At 41.5% G+C, this 20,902-nt stretch overlaps 1 protein-coding gene across 1 annotated transcript in view; it reads left to right on the forward strand.

Annotated features, from left to right (window-relative positions):
* The window catches only part of ZNF385D (zinc finger protein 385D), a 261,877-nt gene that overhangs the window by 50,562 nt on the left and 190,413 nt on the right, over positions 1–20,902 (forward strand). The window lies entirely within an intron of this gene.

Genomic DNA, 20,902 nt, shown 5'->3' on the forward strand with positions numbered 1-20,902 from the left:
CATTTTAGCAGGGCTGTTTCAGACAGCTGGGCAGTTGGGCTGGCTTCGGATGGTGGGCTGCCTCTACATGCCAAGCGCCTTTGCAGGAGAGCCTCGGGGATCCAGCCCCAGAGCTTCTTGAGCGTTGTCTCGATAGCCAACTAATCTCCTTTGGCAGCAGCTCTCCTGGGTGTTATGCAGTCCCTCATCCCCCCCCTTCCCATGCTTCAGCTCGCCCCTGGGGGGATCCTCCTCTGCCGGTCAGCTGGAGCCAGCTGTGGGGTTTGAAAGTGATCCAAAACTACCTGAATAGCTTTGGGAAAGTTTGATTCAGCATTTCCAAATCAGGGCCAGCATGCTGGGCTCGATTTGGAAATCCTGAATCTTTACAAATAGGGTCAGATTTGGGTATTTATCCCCAATCAGAAACCCGAATTGCACTCCCCTGATCTTGAGATCTAGTAATTATTCTTGTACCTAGCTGTCTGGCTTCTATATGAGCAGTGGTTCATGGTTTCCCTATTACATTCTCTGGTAATGCACATACTATACTTTGGGATAAATGTGTTGCTTGTGCACATAGACAGACAGACATAACTGGGGATTGGGGTGGGGGATAAAGACAAATCCTATCCCTTCTTTTTTGGTGAACGAATGCTCTATTGCTGGGGCTGATAGCAGGAGGTATTTGTTTGCGCTGCTGATGCTCATGTTTTTTTAATACAGTATCATTTACTACATTTTAGTGAATGATGGCACATCCCTTTGAGGGAAATTGAGACACTCATGTCATAGAACAAGAAGAGGGCTTGGATCCTGGCTCTCCCTTCACATACTCACCCAATACTTGTAGGCATGGCACAGAGAGGTGGGCACACAATTTTACTAAATGTGGTGGCTTCCCAATGACTTTGAATTTATTATTTACATATTATTTGTTCCCATGGTGCCACATTACCTGGTTTCTTGGGCTGCCAGATGTTCCTGTGTGCCCTCTTTGCACAACCTATAGAATTGTCTGTTTAAAAAAGGGTCACTTTCTTCTGTCTTCAATGTGTACTTTTCACCATCTCTTGAGTAAAAGGTACGGCGCCTAAGAATTTGAATAGACGAAAGTCATAGTCAGAAATGTTTTATTTCCATTGAAATAAATGGAAATATCATAAATAATGTATAACAAAAACCGATAATTAGGGATATAATTTAATGTTGTGAAACTGCTCTGATTTGATTTGAAAATCCAAGCTGATTTATTTGTTTGTTATAGTCTGCCTTTCCCACTGAGACTCAAGGCAGTTTACACAGTGTAAGTCAATGACATCAACAGAATGGGACAGTCAGTGAGCAATGTACAATCCCTGTTTGCAGATTTGCTATTTAGCAAATTCACCTTCTTGAAATTAGGTCTCCTTTCATACATGGGTTCAGACATCTCGGCTTCATTTCCGTAGAGATTATGCTTGGCAACATGACCTTTGAATTCCGACACAGATTTTTAACATGCTGTATCACATCCATTTGTCTCTTTAACCTACGCAGTATTGAACACAGCTGCACTATATTTCTATGCCTGAGTTGGTTAATAGCATTCTGTAAACCGTGTACTTTGACTGCGAAATTCTAGTTTATTTCTATAAGTTGCAGCCTGACAAATCTTTGGGGACATATCAAACCTACTGGCATATTATCATCCAAGGAGAGGTAGACTGCAAGGACATACCTGTGAATGTGTTCGAAGGGACGACATACTTGTCAAAATTGTTATATACCAGTTTTTGATGTGATTAGATGTTGGCATGTGGTGGCTTTTTAAAGCTCCAGTGCAAAGAGTGGTATTGTAGTTAAGGTAATGGACTAGGATCAAGGATGCCCAGGTTCACATCCCCGTCTACAGCCATAAAGCTCACTGTGTGACCTTGGACCGGTCACTTTTTCTTAGCCCAACCTATTGCACAGTAATGGTGAGGATAAAATGGATGCAAGGAGAATGGAAGCTGGTCTGAGCTCAATAGAGAAAGGATAAGATAACAATGTAATGTTTTTTTTAATCCCCATTAAGTAGCAACATACTATCTGATTATATTTTTATTTATTAAACATTATTTCTTAAACTCACCCACATTTTGATAGTCTTCATTCCATTATAATATTACCCATGGGAATATGTGAGCTGTGCTAGTTACATGTTCTGTGTAGGCCTATTCAGAATTTCCCTTGACTGACTTTCTAAGCCTGAATTGAGATTTAAAAGCACACTAATACTCTTTTCATGTCAAATAGTCTAGAAGAGGGATTGGGGGGGGGGGTCATATTCTCTGTGTGTAAACTTGCACCGTTGGGGGGCAAAGAGGATAATAGATACCATTAACACTGCAAATAAACACGTAGAATAATATATATTTTGTTTTCTTTAAAGCATCCTTTGCTGTGATAATTAGAGCTGACATATACTCTGTAAATATGGATAATAAAGGGTCAAGCATTTGGGCTTGATTTGTGGATAATAAAGGGTCAGGCATTTGCTTTTGAGGAGATTTTAATCACTTTCCATCTTACATATTGTTCCATGTCATATGGGGAAAAGCAGGGGTGGAAAAAATCAGTGTGGGGACAGGGCAAGCCACATAATCTCCTTCATACAGCAGTGACTGAGGTATCTTTTAATGATTGTGCCATCCAGTTGCATTAAGTAGAGCTTTATGAAGCATCATATAAAAGCAGCATGCTAATTAGCAATCTGGTTAGCAGAACATTTGTAGGTGCTATGTATTTAATTGTTTAGAGTATGCATACCCTCAAGTCATGTGTAGAAAGAAATGTTTACAACTCAGTCACTTAAGCTGAAAACAGCACATTGCTGTGCAAGCTCCAGAGAAATGTTGCTTTAAGTTCATGGGTTCAGTGAGAGTTTATCTAGTAAAAATAATAGACCTTGTATTCATTCTATTCTAAGATGTGTGCAAATTAGAAAAAAAAATCTTAATTTTCTTGGAAATGAACAAGAATATAGCAGAACTCTTTCAGACAAAATGTCAAACCTTGGTGCATTGTTATGCACACATGCCTTGAAAGTCTTCAGGATCACTCACGCACACACTCACCATTCCTCTTCATTGATGTAGTTTGGACTAGGGATGTGCAATGCAGGTTTAGTAAAAATTACCGATTGAGAGACACTGCCTGCTCGTTGTTGCTGTCTGGTGGCTTTCTCTCCTGGCCTGCTCTGGACTGCAATTGGATGCTGCTGCCCACTGGGTCGAGTGGATTCCTGGCTGCTACCCAGTTTGAGAGTCATAGACTCGCTAGGTTTTCTCTCTCCTTTGAGGGAGGAGGTTGGCCGGGTGTCTGAGAGGGATAGGGGTGAGGGGAAAGGAAAAGTTTTTTTAGTTTGCATTTTAAAAACTGCTTTTTGCTAGGAAGGGAGCTTTGGTCAGGCTTTTGCTGTTTTTTGCTGGGTTATGTTTTCTGTTGGCATAGAAGTTTAGTTTGGTCAGGTGTTCAATTGTTGTTGGTTGTTCTTCTGGGGGAAGTGTTTGTTGAGGTGCTTGATTTGATTTGTTAAATTAACCTAGTGGTGTTTCGGTGTACTTTTTGGGTATCCTGAGAGAGTTGTGAAGTGTGAACTTTTAAGAAACGCTTTTTTAAGATAGGCTAGTTGTAGGTTTTCCCCATAGGGAATAATGGAGATTGGCGGTAACTGGGGGCACGTTCTTTGGGAGGGCATAAAATGGTCCTCAGTGGTCCAATATTCCTGAAATTTGGAGGGGTCATTAGAGGACGGTTAGGAGTAGGTCCCCTGCAAATTTGGTAAAATTTGATCCAAGAATGACATATACACCCAGGCCACCAAAAAAATTTACAAATTGTGGTTCTGTTTTATTGCTCAGTTCTAAACCATGAAGCTTGCCTAGTTTGAAATCCTGATTTGAAGACAGGGCTTGTCTGTCTTGTCATTTCATCCCTGTTGGATGTGACAACAAATTGTGTTTGGTTAAGAATGAAGAATCAATCAATGTCTGAGCTGCACATGAGGAGTGAGAAAGTGTATTTGTATAAACGAGGTGGCTTAGTCTTCAACCATAAAGACACTTTTCTGAAGTAAGCCCTATTGCATAATAATGAGACTTATGGGTAGTAGACCTGCTTGGGATTGTTCCCTTATTGTCACAAAACAATGTTAGCAGACACCGCTCGCCAATAAAATGTTTCATTTCTCCCAGAGCATGTCTCTTGTCAAATATGATATGCTCAGGCCACATAGTGTTTAGCCAACCTGACCTTTTGAGACTTACCACAGTCATGGTAGCCACTGTTCATATGTTGGACCTCTGGCACAAACCACTGCTTCTTTAATTTTATCATGGGGTGATTGGAGCAGATGCCAGAATTACAATAATAACTTCATCATAGCGAGTTTGTTGCAAAACTACAAAGATAATAAAAGACAGTGGACCTAGTAATAGTAGTCCAAACAGAAATTTTAAGAGATAAATTGAGCACTCCCAGGACAACATCTTGATAAATTACTCTATTCTTACAGTGTGATGTAGTCTGCAAATTTTTTGCCACACCAAGCGATTCATAGTTGTTGGGGTTTTTTTAATGGAGAAAGGTGGAGCTTAAGGAAAAGATCCTGGCAACTTTTCAGAGTCTTGAATACAAAAGAAAGAAATAATGTGTTTTATATGTCTGTTCTATATTAGAACGGACTGTATGACATCTTTCTCTGTGACATCAGTGAGGAAACTGATACATTTCCTGTCATGTTTCCTGTAGGTGTGGAAGAATGAATAAGAAAACTGTCTTGTTAGAGATTCTTTCCTGCACGAGTCTCATACTTGCATAGGATGAACAATGAATTATCTTGTCCTTTAATGCAAAGCAAAAGACAGAGATATGATGAGTAACTGAGGAACGGTTCATTTAATTCTCACCGTACTGGAAGTCTTAGTGGCAGGAAAGGACAGTAATGTTTATCCTGGTACGTTTATTGCTTTGTTAGCCTGTACAATGAGGGAGAAAGTGACAGAAATTTTATCTGAATGAATCAAGTCTCTCCCTCCCTCCCTCCCTCTCACTCTCTTTGAGAGTGTGTGTGTGTGTTCTGTGTATGGTGCCTTCCTCTGTTACTGAGTTTCACAAGTTAAAATGATATCCACAAATTAAACCATCTTTGTATAAGAATTGAATAAGGCCAGAAACCTTATTGTTGACCAACACTGTGAAAGCTATGAAAAAATAACAATAGAAAAAGTGCTATACAGATCTCCTTTGTTAAGCTTTGTTATGGCATCCAATATCTTCTTTTTTATTTTTAATATTAGAATAAGATACATTGAGCCAATGACTTTATGTGTGTATGTGTCTTGAGTGTGATTGATTGTAAATGGATGAATATAAGGGTGTTGAGGGGCCAGAGGGTGAAAGAAAAACAGGAAATGTTTTCATCCGTTGTTGGCAGTAAGGAACTCATCTGGTAAAAACTAGGTTCTAGTTTAAATGTTTATTTTCTGGGGTAACAGAGAGCATAATGTGATTTTTTTCCCCCAAGCAGGCTATAGTGTCCTTCAGAGTAGAATGGTGATGACATTCTGCCTGGATATTTTGGTTCCAGAAAAGAATATATGTGACAAAATGCATCACGATGACTTCAATTTACTGTAAACCAGCACTTATTTTTATAGGTGTATGTAGTAATCGAAAATCATTGCCAATGAGTTTTAACATTGCTTGGAAAAGAGAGTGAAAAAACTTGTATGCAATGAGGTGCTTTATCCCAGGACTATAATTTTTACAGAGCTGATATACGGAATAGTCATGGTTGTTTTCTGACTATCTCTTTGCAGTGAGAGTGATAGCATCGTAGAGTTGTATTAGATGCTTGGAGGCTATTCATCTTTCTTTCTTTGCTTTGCGGAGAAAGTCATCTGTGAGATAGATGTTCTCCACTTGTGAGCCTCCTTATAGGGGGAGTGTTCAAATTTAATAACTGAGTCTCAATAAAAATCAGACTGTCTAGTGAAAGCTGGGCAGATATAAGAAGGAAATGGTGAAAATTAAGTAAGCAAGTTAAAAAGGTGGAAATGTATAACTATACTTGTTCGCTATTTTTAAATACTCTCAACATAGCTTGCAAGAGAAGATTACTGACACCAATTTAAAACAAGAATTTAAGCATGTATCAGAATAAAAGACTAGATTGAAACTAGTATTCACGGGAGCAAAAAACCAGAATATTTCAACCACCATGACCACTAATGAAAGAGGGCCTTCACAGGACTTCTAAAATTTGAAAGAAAGATGGGCAAATGTATATCCCAATATCTTAGTATCACTATGAGAAGGCCCTTCTATACTTTTCCATCTGCTGAAATTTTGATGGCAGAAGAACTTGTAGCAGTTTCCTGCACCTCACTAGAATGTATGGATAGTGTCATATTGGGAAAGGTGGTCCCTGAAGAATCTTGTTTAGAGCTTTAAAGGTCAAAGACAGCTTTTGAATTGAATTGGAGTAGAGATCGGTAACGTTGACTATGATATGTTTAGATGAGCATTTTCATTCTGAACCAACTGTAGTTTCTGAGATCTTTTCAAAGAGAGCACATAGATTATGTTACAACAATTACATCTGGAAGTCACTGGAAGTAAGCTGAGCAAGGTCAGACCAAGTAAAAAGTAATTATGGCCAGGGCTGTTACCTGGACATCCAGGAGCAGTGCTAGATCAAGTTGCATACCTAAACTTTGGGGTAGTACAGCCCATAGTTAGTAGCATATGAAGCTGCATCACACAGTCAACCATTGGTCTATCTAGCTCACTACTGACTACACTAACTGATAGTAGCTGTCCAGTGTCTAAGGCAAAGAAGGCTTTCCCAACACCTGCTACTTTATCTGTTTTAACTGGACATGCCATCAAATGGATCTGGAACTTTGTGCTTGTAAAGTGTGTGCTTACCATTAATTTATTACTTTTCCGTCCAATACCAATGTGTGACAGAGCCTGTATGTGTTTTACACACGTGGAATTAACAGGGCAGGATCATGGGGGCAGGGGGGTAGCCTGCCCCCAGTGCCACCAAAGAGGGGGTGCCGGGCGCAGCTGCTGGGAGCGCACCAGAGCTGGCAGTGGCAGCGCGGGTGGCTGAGCGCAGGATTGGGAGGCCCTCCGCCTGCCCTGCCGATGAGGCAGTTGGCTACCTCCACGCTCAGGACAGGGAGCGCGTGGCAAGCCGCCCCCCCCATCAGCGGGGCAGGCGAACCATGCAGAGGGCCTCCCAGCTCTGAGCTTGGCTGCCCCAGTGCACACCTGCGCTGCTGCCACCAGCTCCGTGGCATACCATGCGCTGGGGCAGCTGGCTTGCTGCACAGGTGGCACGCCTGCCCTGCGTGATGATGTCACGAAGTCATGTCATCACGCAGCATCGGGAGCGTGCGCGCACTGCACACACATGCAGGGAAAGCCAGACAAGGGTTGCCCTGGGCGCCGCAACCCTAGATACGGCCCTGGGAATTAAAATTACAGCTTTTTTTCCTATAACACTTTTAAAGACACAGTACTCCTGCTGCTCACACTGAAATCTGCTATGATTTTTAATCTGAGAATTCTTTCTGGGTGTTGGCCAAAGGGGATGGATATTAAGAAAAAGAGAATGTAATTGAGGCATTTCTTTGGAATGGATGCCATGGCACTGGTTTATGCCTAGTCAGCAGAGTAGCTCTGTTTTTGGTTTCTTTTCCCCGCAGCAAGATATTTCATCAGTAGGATAGGACAGGACCCTCAAGTGTCTTGTCACTCTAAGCCAGTACACAGATGACCAGATGGGGTGATATACTTGAATACTTTTTTGCTGCTCAGAGGGATTCTTTAAGATATATCCTGAAGGACTCAAAACAATGGCCATAGAATACGTTGGAACCTCCCCCCCCCCCGCCAATGTTGCTGGAGTTAGGCTTGGGGAAGAGTTATGCTCTTAATTTTATTCTTTACAGAAATTTGGTTTGAACTGATGGTTAGGATTTATATGCAAGACTTTTCTAGTTATCTCTTCTTGCCTTCAACATATGCTAAAAGGGATGGCACTATGGGAAATGAGATTAAGTAGCTCCCTGTAAATTGTAGCATCCTATGCAACAATAGAGCCATCCTTTTCTGCACACTGACTGTCCCTTGGGCACTTGTTTTGCATGCAAAACATTCTCACAGAGTTAATTAAATGAAGTGCTCTTCAGATTTGTCAAGTCTTGATGACTAGAAAATGCTTAAAAATAAATTTTAATATAGCATTTAAGTAATGTTTTAATCAGCTGAAGTTTACAGCTTTTGTTCTAATAGTGCTTGGCTGGAAAAGATCAATGGTTATTTTATTTTGTAGAGAGTATAAAATCTTTACTGGGTGCATAATAAGCATCAGTCTTAAAATCTGCAGTTTAAATATGGATGGTAGTTATTAACCTGTTCTTAAAACGCTGCAATTAGTCAAAAGTAATCACTTAAAGAAATGACTTAATTACTGTAGGCAGAAATGGTTGAAGGAATAAAAAGGAAAGGAGAAAGAGCCCAGTATAGCTGTTGATGAGACCAACATATTCACAGTTTATTAAAAATATGTAAATGTTATGTAGGCTTTACAAATGTAATATATAAAAATAATTGTTTCCTGACTATAAATGTCCGGAGACTGCACAAAAGAGCTTTGGGAGCTGTATGGTACCTGTTACACTGTAAAGTGGATCCATATTGTAATAGGGAGATTCACAGAATCTTTCAGGAATAATTTCATCCAGCAGTTACTCAAGTCACACACACACAAAAAATCACAAAATAAGTAGGGAATAGTATTGCAGTGACTCATTACAGCCCCTTTAGGTAAAGGTGGTCTCCTGTGCAAGCACTGAGTCATTACTGACCCATGGGGGGAGTCACATCATGACGTTTTCTTGGCAGACTTTTTACGGGATGGTTTGCCATTGCCTTCCCCAGTCATCTACTTTACCCACAGGAAACTGGGTACTCATTTTACCGACCTCGGAAGGATGGAAGGCTGAGTCATCCTGAACCCAGCTTCCACCAGGATTGAACTCGGGTCATGAACAGAGCTTGGGCTGCAGTATTGCAGCTTATCACTCTGCGCTATGGGGCTTGGGTACAGCCCTTTTAGGTACTTATAAAGACTTGTCCATTTATATTGGGGCTTCTCACTCTTCAGCTTCTGACAGCAGCTTCTCGTTGTAGAATAGATGCCATTGAAATTTCTTGCAAGGTTCCATAGTAGCTTCTAAGACAGCATTGTTGGATGTTTTCAAAGATCCTAATATGCTTGAGGTTCTTACTCTGCACTAAGGAAGTGATATTAAAGCCTCGGCCTCTAGTCACAGCAAAACCCCAAAACCAACATTTTAAATGCATCTCTGAAGGACCTTTTTTTAGGCCTCAAACAGCTTCATTTTACACAGTCAAATCTGCGTAAAGTCTACCAGTGATGGCCTCAGTCTTCAGGGCTACCTGGAACTCACATCCATATCAGGTATTTTCTTGAGTACTACTGTCTTGGAATCAAATACAATTGAATACCAAAAGTAAGGTATTATTTACTCAGAGATAGTAGGTGCCTGCAGGAGGTCCACTCCAGTATGGAGAAATATTCCTTATTTAGTACATGACTGCCATTTCTTTTAGCCCCTTCTCTACACCTATGAACGAGCAACAGACTCACAAGGGTGCAGTCTTTTATAGGAACTTCAGGAAAAAGAGCAATGGTTAAGTCACCTTCTTAGAACTATTTCCCAAATTGGTACACATGCCCAACCCATTACATGCAAAATGTCTGCTACACATATAGGGTCAGTTATTTTGGGACTGAACAGTCTTGTGTATAGCTGGGTCCTGATCTGATGTAGCAGTCCAATTGAGAAGGAAAAACTCCCTTAAGATATGATAGAAAGATCAAATGCAGGGGAGGAAAAAAACATAAAACAATGTTGCAATGCAATGCAATAAGACAATCCTATCAGTGCAGCCCTTGGTTGTTGCTAAGGGGAAATAAAGGGTAAAAGGAAAAATTATGTTTCCTTATCCTGAAGAGAAGACTTTGTTGAGTTGGAGTGCTGGGCAGAAGAAAGGGATGCTGGTCCAAGCAGGAAGAAAACCTAAAGTGAAACCAACTGTGAAGTTGAGGATCCAACTGAATTCAATGATTCATTGAAAGAGTGAAGGGTTGAGAAAAAAGCCAGCTACAAAACTGGGGAAAGAGGTTCAGTTACAGAACCAACTACAATGTTGGAGTGGCTTGGAGTGCACTGTTTGTGTGTTTGGGGAAGGATATGGTACAGGAGAATGAACATCTGGGTGGGCAGCTGTCACTATAAGCAGTACTGCAATCTGAGGATCTGCAATATGGGAAGAGCACCACAGAAAATATCCTTTTTCAGAGACTGTGACATTCAGGAATTTTTGACCTGAAGAGAGGGCAGAAATGCAGAATGACTGGATGCAGACTCCAAAAACCTCTGGTCAATGGATATCAGATGTGAAGAGAAGAACATCCTTTTGTTTTACCTCTCAAGAATCACAACAAGTACCAAGTGATAAACTGGATCCTTGAAGGAAAGCCCATTTGACACCTATTGAAGGAAGCTGAAAGACCTCAGCACAGGGTCTTTTGGTAGCCCCCGGAGCTCTTCACACCTTTTGGCTCACATACAATGACCTAGGTTTGCAGGATAAAATCAAAGCCCTTTTGTATCTCTCCATCACCTGTCAAATGGTGGCAAAGGGGCAAAGGCCTGGAGCACAAAGAATACAGAAAGGATTGTTCCACTGCAAGTCTCCCTCTTGTCACCACCAACCATCTAGCCTACTTTGTTCCCCTGCTTCTTTTCCTATAGTATCCAGTGTCTCTTTTTCTTTTCTACCTATGCCATCCATGCAGGGCCAGTGCGTCCATTGAGGCAGGTCCGGCTGCCGCCCCGAGAGCTGAGGTGCCAGGGGGACTCGGTGCACACCGCAGAGCTGGTGGTGGCAGTGCTGGTGGCTGAGCGGGAGGGATGGGAAGCCACCCGTAGGCTGCCCCGGCCACCTGCTGTGCCTGGCCTGCAGCTGCTGCAGCCTCCCAGCCCTCCCACTCCACACTGCCGCCGCCGCCAACTGGGCGCAGCAGCTGCAGGCCAGGCACAGCAGGTGTCTGGGGCGGCGCACAGAGCAACAGAGTGGGAAGACTGGGAAGACGCATGCGTACCTCCCCAGCCACCCACCGTGTCCGGCTGGAAGCGTACGCCAGTGGCAGCAGCATGGGGCAGTCTGAGCAGGCAGCCTCCCAGCCCGCCCACCCAGCTGCCCTGCGCTGCTGTCATAGGCCACTCATGCACCATCCCAGCCACCCACTGCGCCAATGGGGCTGGCTCGCAGCAGCATGCTGCGTGATGATGTCACACGCAGTGATGTCATCATGCAGTCAAGGTGCACGCGCACACACAGACCTGAACCTGGCACCAGCACTGCATCCATGACTTTTTCCTCCTTAACTCTTCCATTCCAGACATTCTCTTCTTCTCTACCACCATTTCCAACAATATTTATGGGGTAGTTAGGCAGCCTCCCAAATTGTAGCTGAGATCTCAGAGGATCTCATTTTTTCCTTTAACTTACAATTTGGGTGAGAAGAGTTAAACCATTTTTTTCAAAAATTTTCTGCAAACCTGGGAGTAGAAAAATCCCCTCTGTCTTCACCTGGCTGCATCGTGCTTTTGTTTTGATCTGCACTCTGTGTTGATGCTCAGAATTAGGTATACGGATACACATTTTGATTTGTTTTAATTTGCTTATTCCTTTTGTGATGAATACCTGTTTCAGAAAAATTCCCCCATTTTGTTATTTATTGGTTCTCTTTCTCCCCCTCCTTTTCCCTATTTCCCCTTTTTGTTCTAGGTTACCTAATGTTAGCTTCCCTTTTGCCCAGGAACCATTGAACAGCCCATAAGAATATTCTGTATTCAGCAGTGCCCTATGTAATGTTCCGTATCTGCCCATTATATATTTTCCACTATTTTGTCAATTGGAAGAGTTTCAGCCAGGCACAGCAGAAAGAGTTTAGTACAGGGGCTTTCAAGCATATTTTGAAATAAACTGTAATCATTGCAGTGACATTTATAGCAAAAGCAATTTGACTACACCTGTGAGGGAAACTGCTAAGGTGGCATTTACATAAGGTCGTTCCATCTCACAGCCATGGAATACAAACAGTGCGGTATTCTGAAGATTTATTTATAAAGAATAATTCAGTTGCTTATTTCTAGTGAGAATATCCAAGATCTAATTCAGACATGTTACCTCAAAACCTGACGACATTAATTCAAACAACAGCTTTGATACTCTGTCACCTGCAGGATGCACCCAAATAGTGGTTCTTCAAAGTGTGGCATGTTAGCTGAGAATATATTGCTAAACTTATTTTCTTGAAAATGCATCCCACTGGTTTAAAAGGATCTACTACTCAGTGAATGCCAGAGTTACAGTATTTAAAATGTTTGTGATTCATACATAGATATGTAAAACTCGCTTATCTTTGACAGAAAGCAGTAGCCATTTTAATAATGTTTAGACACAAGGTGTCCATTATGTTATGAAAATAACTAAGAATCAAAGGAACTGTTAGTAAAATTACTAAGATTGTGAAACGGCATGGATAAACCATAGGAGTACAACCAAATATAAATACAGGAGTGTTGGTAGAAAGGATGTAACGTAAGCACAGGGAAATGGCGGACATAAATTAATATGGGAAAGAAACATTCAAAAGCTGAAGAAGACTAAACTAAAGTTTAAAGCACAATAGAGAAGATGTAGGAAGAGTCAAGCCCTCCCATCGCTGATCACAGGGAGGATGTGTGCATACAACCACTTCCTGCATGTAGTTGCACTCTGCAGACAAACAGGCAGTTGTGCAGAGGCAGCAGCAAGAGAGGAGTGATGAATTATACCTCCATCTCTCTGGCAAGGGCAGCAGCATGCAAGCAACTAGCAAGCAGTGGGCAGTGGGTGTCTGGTGGGAGAGGAAGTTTTCAACTCCCCCAAATCTATCGTGTGCCATGTTAGAATTGCCTCACCTTGTGGGATGTGTAGCTTTTAAGCCATAGTTCTCTCATTATTTCCATTCAGTCTATCTCTTTGCTGTTGTGTGTCTTTTTATGTGCATACTTCTAAGCATAGCTCTCAGGTTTGGCTAATGGTGGAACTCAGAATGTAAAATTTCCTGGAAATTTTGAAGCCATGGGAGGGGGGGCGGGCAGTATATGCAATACTTATAATGCAGTCCTAAGCAGAACTACACTTTCTAAGCCCATTGACTTCAATGGACTTAAAAGCATGTCACTCTTTTTAGAATTGCGCTGTTAATTTCCTATCAATCCTAATCTTTTTAGTACAACATAAAGAACATTAGTTCCTTTAGAACAACATAAAATACAGCATTTATATTTAGTTAGCACATAAAATTGTATTATTTGGTATATTTATGGAATTTAAAAGTATTAATATCTTTGTTTTGCAATAAAAATTGGAAGCATATCCGACACATAATAAACAGTTGCAGAGTGCTGCACCCTGTGCTACCAAACTTATGTAGAAAACAAATTCTGTAGTAAACAGAAGGAAATGTGTTATTTGGACAAAGACTCTCTCGCAGTCAATAGGCATGAGTGCCAGGATGTTTGCATATTGGGTTAATCTTTCTGACATTGAAAACACGACTCTTTATCATTAAACATATTATAGTATATTAATTATTGCAAAAATTATTTACATTCAAACAAAAAATGACAATATTGTATTATCTACAATGTAAGAGTTTGTTTATCAATGCTTTCCCAGATGTCCTGATTTTTCCTGTTAGAAAGTCCTCAGACTTTTTCATGCTGCACTGTTGGAATGAGTGAAAAGCTTTGTAAGCCAAGAGTTTTCCTCATTCCCAAAGAAAAAATATTTTATAGCATGTTTTTTTGGACTCCCCTAGATTTTCAAATTTTAACTCAGACATTTTCATGCTATGCATTTTGAGTGTGAAACCTTCCCTTAAGTATTTTACTCATTCTAAAAAAGAAAATATTTCATAGGATTTTTTTTCAGTGTGTGTGTATTTCTCTCTCTGTGTGTGTCTCTGTGTGTGTATTATGTGCTGTCAAGTTGCTTCTGGCTTCTGGCAACCCTATGAATTAAAGACAAGTTATTAACAGCCTTGCTCAGGGCTTGCAAAAGGAAGATCATGGCTTCCTTTATTGAGTCAAGCAATCTCATTTTTGGGTCTTCCTTTTTTCCTTATTGCCTTCAGCTTTTCCTAGTATTATTGGCTTTTCTGTAAAATCTTGCCTTCTCATGATGTGACCAAAGTATGATTGCCTCAGTTTTGTCATTTTAGCTTTTAAGGAGAAATCGGGCTTTTTCAATGTTCCCCCAAATTTTCTCATTTTCCTGTTGGAAAAAACTGAAGAAAAAAAAAAACTTTGGACCCCCCCCCCCGCCTTCAGATCTCTAGGTGAAACCAGAGATTTTATTGCAAATTTAGGAACTACCTTAGCTAGATCAGAAGGTAATTTTCATTACTATAAGTAGCCATAAAAGGTGGTACAAAAACCTAAAACAGCTATATTATTACAGCTCTATAGAAGATAGCTTCAGAAATCTTTCATGCTTCGAACTTGACCACAGCAAGTATGAGGATCAAGAACCCACAGAGATTTTCAGGAGATTGTATGAACATTTGGAGCTGCTTTCTTATTCATGCATAGACATCCTAAAACCCAAGTAATGTCAGAAGATCTCTAGAGACGCTTTAGAAACACACAGGATGAAAGCAGATGTTCGTTCCTTTGAGCAGTTGTATTTTGTGGCTCCTTTGAGAAATATTTATGCAATCACAGAGCTGTCCCAGCTTCTACTAATTCATCTTCCTTAGTTTATATCCTGATTTCTGATCATCGTCTTGCTAGCTGCTACAATGCAGCACCACCTGACCTGCATTTTTGGTGCAAGTCAGTGTCCCAAGAGAGCCATCATATCACATGAATTCCACCCTTTCATGTCAGCAAAGATTCTTAACCAGTTCTAAATTTGAATATATTAATATATGAAAAAGTGGCTGGACTTTTTCTGTGTGCTAAAAAGGTATCTTTTATCTATCTGTTTTTCTCTTTAATATATTGATATAGACAGACAGATATTGATACATTGACATATATATCAACTGAGGAAAACAAATCATTCAGGGGAGTGAACTCCTCAAAATCATGGCAGGTGGATTTGTAGTAACTCTGGTCTAAGCACATTTATTTCAGTGATTTAGATTGAATTTAAATCTGAATAGGATTGCATTGTAAGAGTTCTTCAGAAATAATTAATTCTAGTTGAATAAATGTTTTAATAATAGAATATTGATGAATATTCGGGTAATAAATAACACCTTTCCTTATACTGTAGAATATATTGTTTCCATAGCAGCTGTCTGAGTTTAGAATAAAAGAGGGTGAACTTTTTTGGAACTTAAATCTGTTTCTTTGGTAATGCAGGCAAGTGAATGCAAAATGACACATTTGGAAGAAACTTTTTTTCCATCTCCTTCTCCCCAATCTATTCATTGTTGTTGTTGGAGGAATGTTGGCTGTAAATCTAATTCCACTTTTTGTTTAATCTTTAGAGGCAAAGATATGAAATTATTCCATGTTGTTCAACTTATCTCCAGACTGCACAAATAAGAGCTCTGATTTTTTTCTTTTTTTTTTAAAAAAAGTTTGCTTTTGAAATAAAGTTGCAGTTACAAAGAGAATGAAATTTTTTGGAAAGAATACTAAAAAAAGGCCTTTTCAGAGAAAGAACTGCTGTCATGTACCCCAGCACAAAGAAGAAAGCAGTTGTGGTGGTTTTGAATATATTGACTTTAGAAAATTGGAGAACACGAGAAAAAATAAATATGAAATCTCCAGTAAACAACACAGAATAAAATGTTCAAAGTTTTTAAAGTGCCTAGTAATTATAAACAGTGATAAAAGCTGGAGGGATTTTAGGGTACTAAGTGCTGGCAACTTGCTTTGAAAATGGTATTTAGGCTGTTGCTAATATTGCTGCTTTTAAACTGCCTCAGCAGTCCAAGCTTCATTCAATTAAATAGATGTCATGCCGGCAAAGCCCTTTAAACATTAAACCTCCCCTCCTCCCCAACAGGTTTTCACTATAATCCATATTATGAACAGGAATTAAATGTATAAAAGTACAGCATGTTTTTTCTAAGAACATAAGTCAAAATGGGGAACATTTGGCGCCTGCAAAAGAAAATATATATTTCAAAAGTCATAGCTCTTTAGGAGGAAGATATTAAAAATGTGAAAATTGAGAACTGTGATACTGGCTTCAACGTAGCCTCAGTTCTTACCCCTTTCCATTTCAGCTGGACTAGCTGCTTCCAGCACACTCCCTGATGCTCTCCTGGGGTAGCAGGTGGTACATGGTTAAAAATATTTTGCAATTATTACAAAATGGAGGAAACAGAAGAAGCAAATCACAACTGCTCTTGCCTACTTGAACAAGAGACATTTTTTGTTTTTCTCCTTTTCCAGTAAAATCAGAGTTTATGCAATGCAAAAAGGACTGTGTTCTTTGATGCCTGTGGCACATTCCAAGGAAAAGTATTTTTTTTTCCCTGTGTGTGTGTGTAGGTGAGTAAACTATAGATATCTGGCAGTTGTTACTAAATGCATAGAAAGTCAGAAAAACCTACTTCATTATTATTCATTTTAAATTCTCAAGAATAAAAGATTTACTGTTCTCTCAATTGTTGTAAAATTACTCATTAATGAAAGCTTTTTGTTTGGTTGTGGCAATTCTGCAATGCATTACAGAACAATTTTGGGGAAAGATTTCTGTGCATTCAAAATACAGTGAAGTTTTGTAGTACATCAAAAACAATGACTCCTTTGGGGGTCAGAAGCAAATTTGTTTCCGGAATCCAGTGCAAAATCAGAATGGGCCTGAAGCATTCTTCCAAAGGTAGATCGCTCACTGTAAATTAGTGATTCTAACTTAATTTCTAACCCTCCTTCCCTAATCCTTCCCTCCATCCAACCCTTTTTAGGTGCTCTTCAGGGTAGAATATACATGCATATAGGAAAGCAGAAATGTGGGTGAAAAGCTCCACCCCAGACTACAGACATTCATTAGAACATAGGAGCTTTGTACAGATGACATAACTAGGGACATGCTAATGCATATAATCAGAAAGAAGCATGCAGTCTCCATTCCTGCATGTTTACTTGGGCATGGACACAGTGTATCCACATGTACAGGATAATAAAGAGTCTTGTAGCATCTTTAAGCCTAACCAACTTTACTGTAGCATAAGCTTTTGAGAACCACAGTTCTCTTTGTCAGATGCATCAGACTAAGAGAACTGGTTCTCGAAAGCTTATGCTACAGTAAAGTTGGTTAGGCTTAAAGGTGCTACTGGACTCTTTAGTATTTTGCTACTACAGACGAACACGACTAACTCCTCTGGATCGATGCACATGTACATGTGGATGTGTAAGCTCTGTGCATGTGTAAACTATTTCTATGATCAGGAACACTGTGTTGTGAATGTTTCTGATCAAAGGGATAGAGCCTATGCATATGGACTTTCTTCGTGGGTAGGCACCATGTTCACATTCCAGAAAACATGCATAGCCTCTGTCCCTATGATTATGAATGCTGTTTTTTAACATTGCTGAATAGGGGTGTGCAAAGGCACACTGTTTTGGGATTCTCGTTTCGGGTATACGAGAATCTGTTTCAGCAACAGCTAAATCTGAAACGGCAAGCCGTTTCGGGTTTAACGGTTCGGGTATCGTTTCGGGTTGTTTCGGGTTTCTTTTCGATGGGAAAATACCTCCGTCTTCCCGGACGCCTGGGGGAGGCATTTTTCCACTGAATCAAGCTAAAATTGGTGGGGACCTTCCTCTAACTCATCTCTAATAACCCCCCAAGTTTCAGACCGATTGGACCGATTTCCCAGGTCCCCCTATCCTCGCCTAAAAAAGGGAAACGTGAACGTATTTTTAGATTGCTGCTGCTAATCTTCATTATTTCCTATGGGGAAAAAATGAAGAGGCAGGCTTGTCTTGCCAGGGGTGGCATTTTGCATGTAAAATGACCCCAAACCCTCTGGGGCCCTTCTCCCACCTCTACTCCCACTCCTCACCAAGGCTCAGCCTGCTGCCACTTGGGGGGGGATTTCATGGTCTCCCCAAGTAGGTGCTCTCAGCCCCCAAAGTCCACCCCCCACAGCCCCACACAAACCCAATTCCCCCCAGCAGCCACACACAGACTCAAATGCCGATTCCCCACATTAGCCCCTCACAGACCCAAATCCACCCCCAGCAGCCCCACACCCATAACCCCAGGAACAGGCTGGCAAAGGCCAGCCCTCCCCCTTTGTTCCCTATGCTGGGAACTTCTAAACTCTCCTTCCCAGGGCAATTCCGCACAGCCCAGGGGTGCCACAATGGTGGGCAAACTTCTGAGTGCCAACTTGTCCCTGGGAAAGAGCACCTGACCTGACACACAGACAACCACCCCCTGACACCCCCACCACCTACAGAGAAGCCTGGCTAGCCTGCCGTACTGTTTCCTATGATGGGAACCAACTGCACATCAAAGAATAAAACACGAACAACACAAAATAAATTTTTTTAAAAAAATTCTCACTTTCAAAGTACAAGTAGGCAACGCATTATGACACATTACACCAGCAGTCCCCCACACAGAAAAATAACACGACTCACTTAACATCAGAGAATCACAAAAGCACAATTCCTGTCAAAAACACTTTATTTCTTGAACAGCTTTACGTTACACAGCAGGGGGGCACACCAAAGGGTATGCCAGAAGTATCTTACACAAAAATAACACAACTCACTTCACATTAAAGAATCACCCGAAAACACCATTGCTTTCAAAAACACTTTATTTCTTTAACTGTTTTAGGTTACACAGTAGGAGGGCACAACAGGGCATGAAAGCAGCGTACTACACAAAATAATACAGCCCACTTCACCTTTTTTGACAGCAATTGTGTTTGAGTGATTCTCTGATGTGAAGTGAGTTGTGTTATTTTTGTGTAGACTGCTTTTACGCCCTGTTGTGCCTTCCTACTGTGTAACCTAAAGCAGTTAAAGAAACAAAGTGCTTTTGACAGCAATTTTTTGGGGTGATTCTTTAATGTGAAGTGAATTGTGTTATTTTTGTGTAAGATACTGCTGCCATGCCCTTTGGTGTGCCCCCCTGCTGTGTAACCTAAAGCTGTTCAAGAAATAAAATGTTTTTGACAGGAATTGTGTTTTTGTGATTCTCTGATGTTAAGTGAGTTGTGTTATTTTTGTGAGGTGGAATGCTGGAATGCCTTTTGGTGTGCCCTCCTACTGTGTAACCTAAAGCTGTTCAAGAAATAAAGTGTTTTTGACAGGAATTGTGTTTTTGTGATTCTCTGATCTTAAGTGAGTCGTGTTATTTTTCTGTGGGGGGGACTGCTGGTGTAATGTGTCATAATGCTTTGCCTACTTGTACTTTGAAAGTGAGAAATCTTTTTTAAAAAACTTTGTGTTGTTTGTGTTTTATTCTTTGTTGTCCAGTTGGTTCCCATCATAGAGAACAATGGGGCTGGCTGGCCAGCCATCTCTGTAGGTGGTGGGGGAATTTGAGGGAGGGTGTCTGTGGTTCAGGTGCTCTTTCCCAGGGACAAGTTGGCACTCAGAAGTGTGTCCACCATTGTGGCATCCCTGGGCTGTGCACATTTGCTCTGGAAAACAGTGTTATAGTTCACAGCATAAGAAACAAAGGGAGAAGGCTGGCCAGCCTGTTCCTGGGATTGTGTGGGGCTGCTGGGGCTGGATTTGGGCCTGTGAGGAGCTACTGTGGGGATTTGGATCTGTGTGTGGCAGCTGGGGGAGAATTGGGTATGTGTGGGGCTGTAGGGGGTGGACTTTGGGGGCTGAGAGCACCTACTTTGGGAGGCCATGAAATGGCCCCCCAAGTGGCAGCAGGCTGAGCCTTGGGGCTGAGCCTTGGTGGGGGGTGGGAGGAAAGGTAGGAGAAGGGCCCCTGAGGGTTGGAGGCATTTTGCATGCAAAATGCCACCCCTGGCAAGACAAGCCTCTGTTATTTCCCAGCTGGAAATAGTGGAGGAAGAGGAGGAAGAGCACCTACTTTGAGAGGCCCCCCAAGCGGGAGCAGGCTGAGCTTTGGTTGGGGGTGGACTTTGGGGGCTGAGAGCACCTACTTTGGGAGGCCATGAAATGCCCCCCCCCCAAGTGGCAGCAGGCTGAGCTTTGGGGCTGAGCCTTGGTGGGGGGTGGGAGGAAAGGTAGGAGAAGGGCCCCTGAGGGTTGGGGGTATTTTGCATGCAAAATGCCCCCCTAGAAAGACAAGCCTGCCTCTTCATTTTTCCCCCATAGGAAACATGGAGATCAGCAGCAGCATCCACAACGTAAGAGATAAGCAGCAGCAAGCAAAAACCTTTCCCTTTTAGGCGAGGATAGGGGGACCTGTTTTGAGGGGAGTTAAAGGAAGGTCCCCACCAAGTTTGGCTTGATTTGGTGGGAAAATGCCTCCCCCAGGCATCCGGGAAGCCTGGGGGAGGCTTTTTCCCATTAAAATGCATTACTAAAACAAGCTGAAATACCGAAACGTTTCGGAAATCGCTGTTTCGGATTACCCGAAACGTTTCGGGTTTTCTGAAACGTTTCGGGAAAACCCGAAACAGGTTGTTTCGGGTTTTTTTCGGGTATCATATACCCGAATTGCACACCCCTATTGCTGAATATAGTGCCAGCATATTTTTTTCTCCCTGATCAGGACCCAGTGGTTTATCATATCTTCCCAGGAAACCTTTTGAAACGAGCTAGTGTGT

Source organism: Eublepharis macularius, chromosome 11 (assembly GCF_028583425.1).
Source record: "Eublepharis macularius isolate TG4126 chromosome 11, MPM_Emac_v1.0, whole genome shotgun sequence".
In the NCBI taxonomy this organism is placed as follows: Eukaryota; Metazoa; Chordata; class Lepidosauria; order Squamata; family Eublepharidae; genus Eublepharis; species Eublepharis macularius.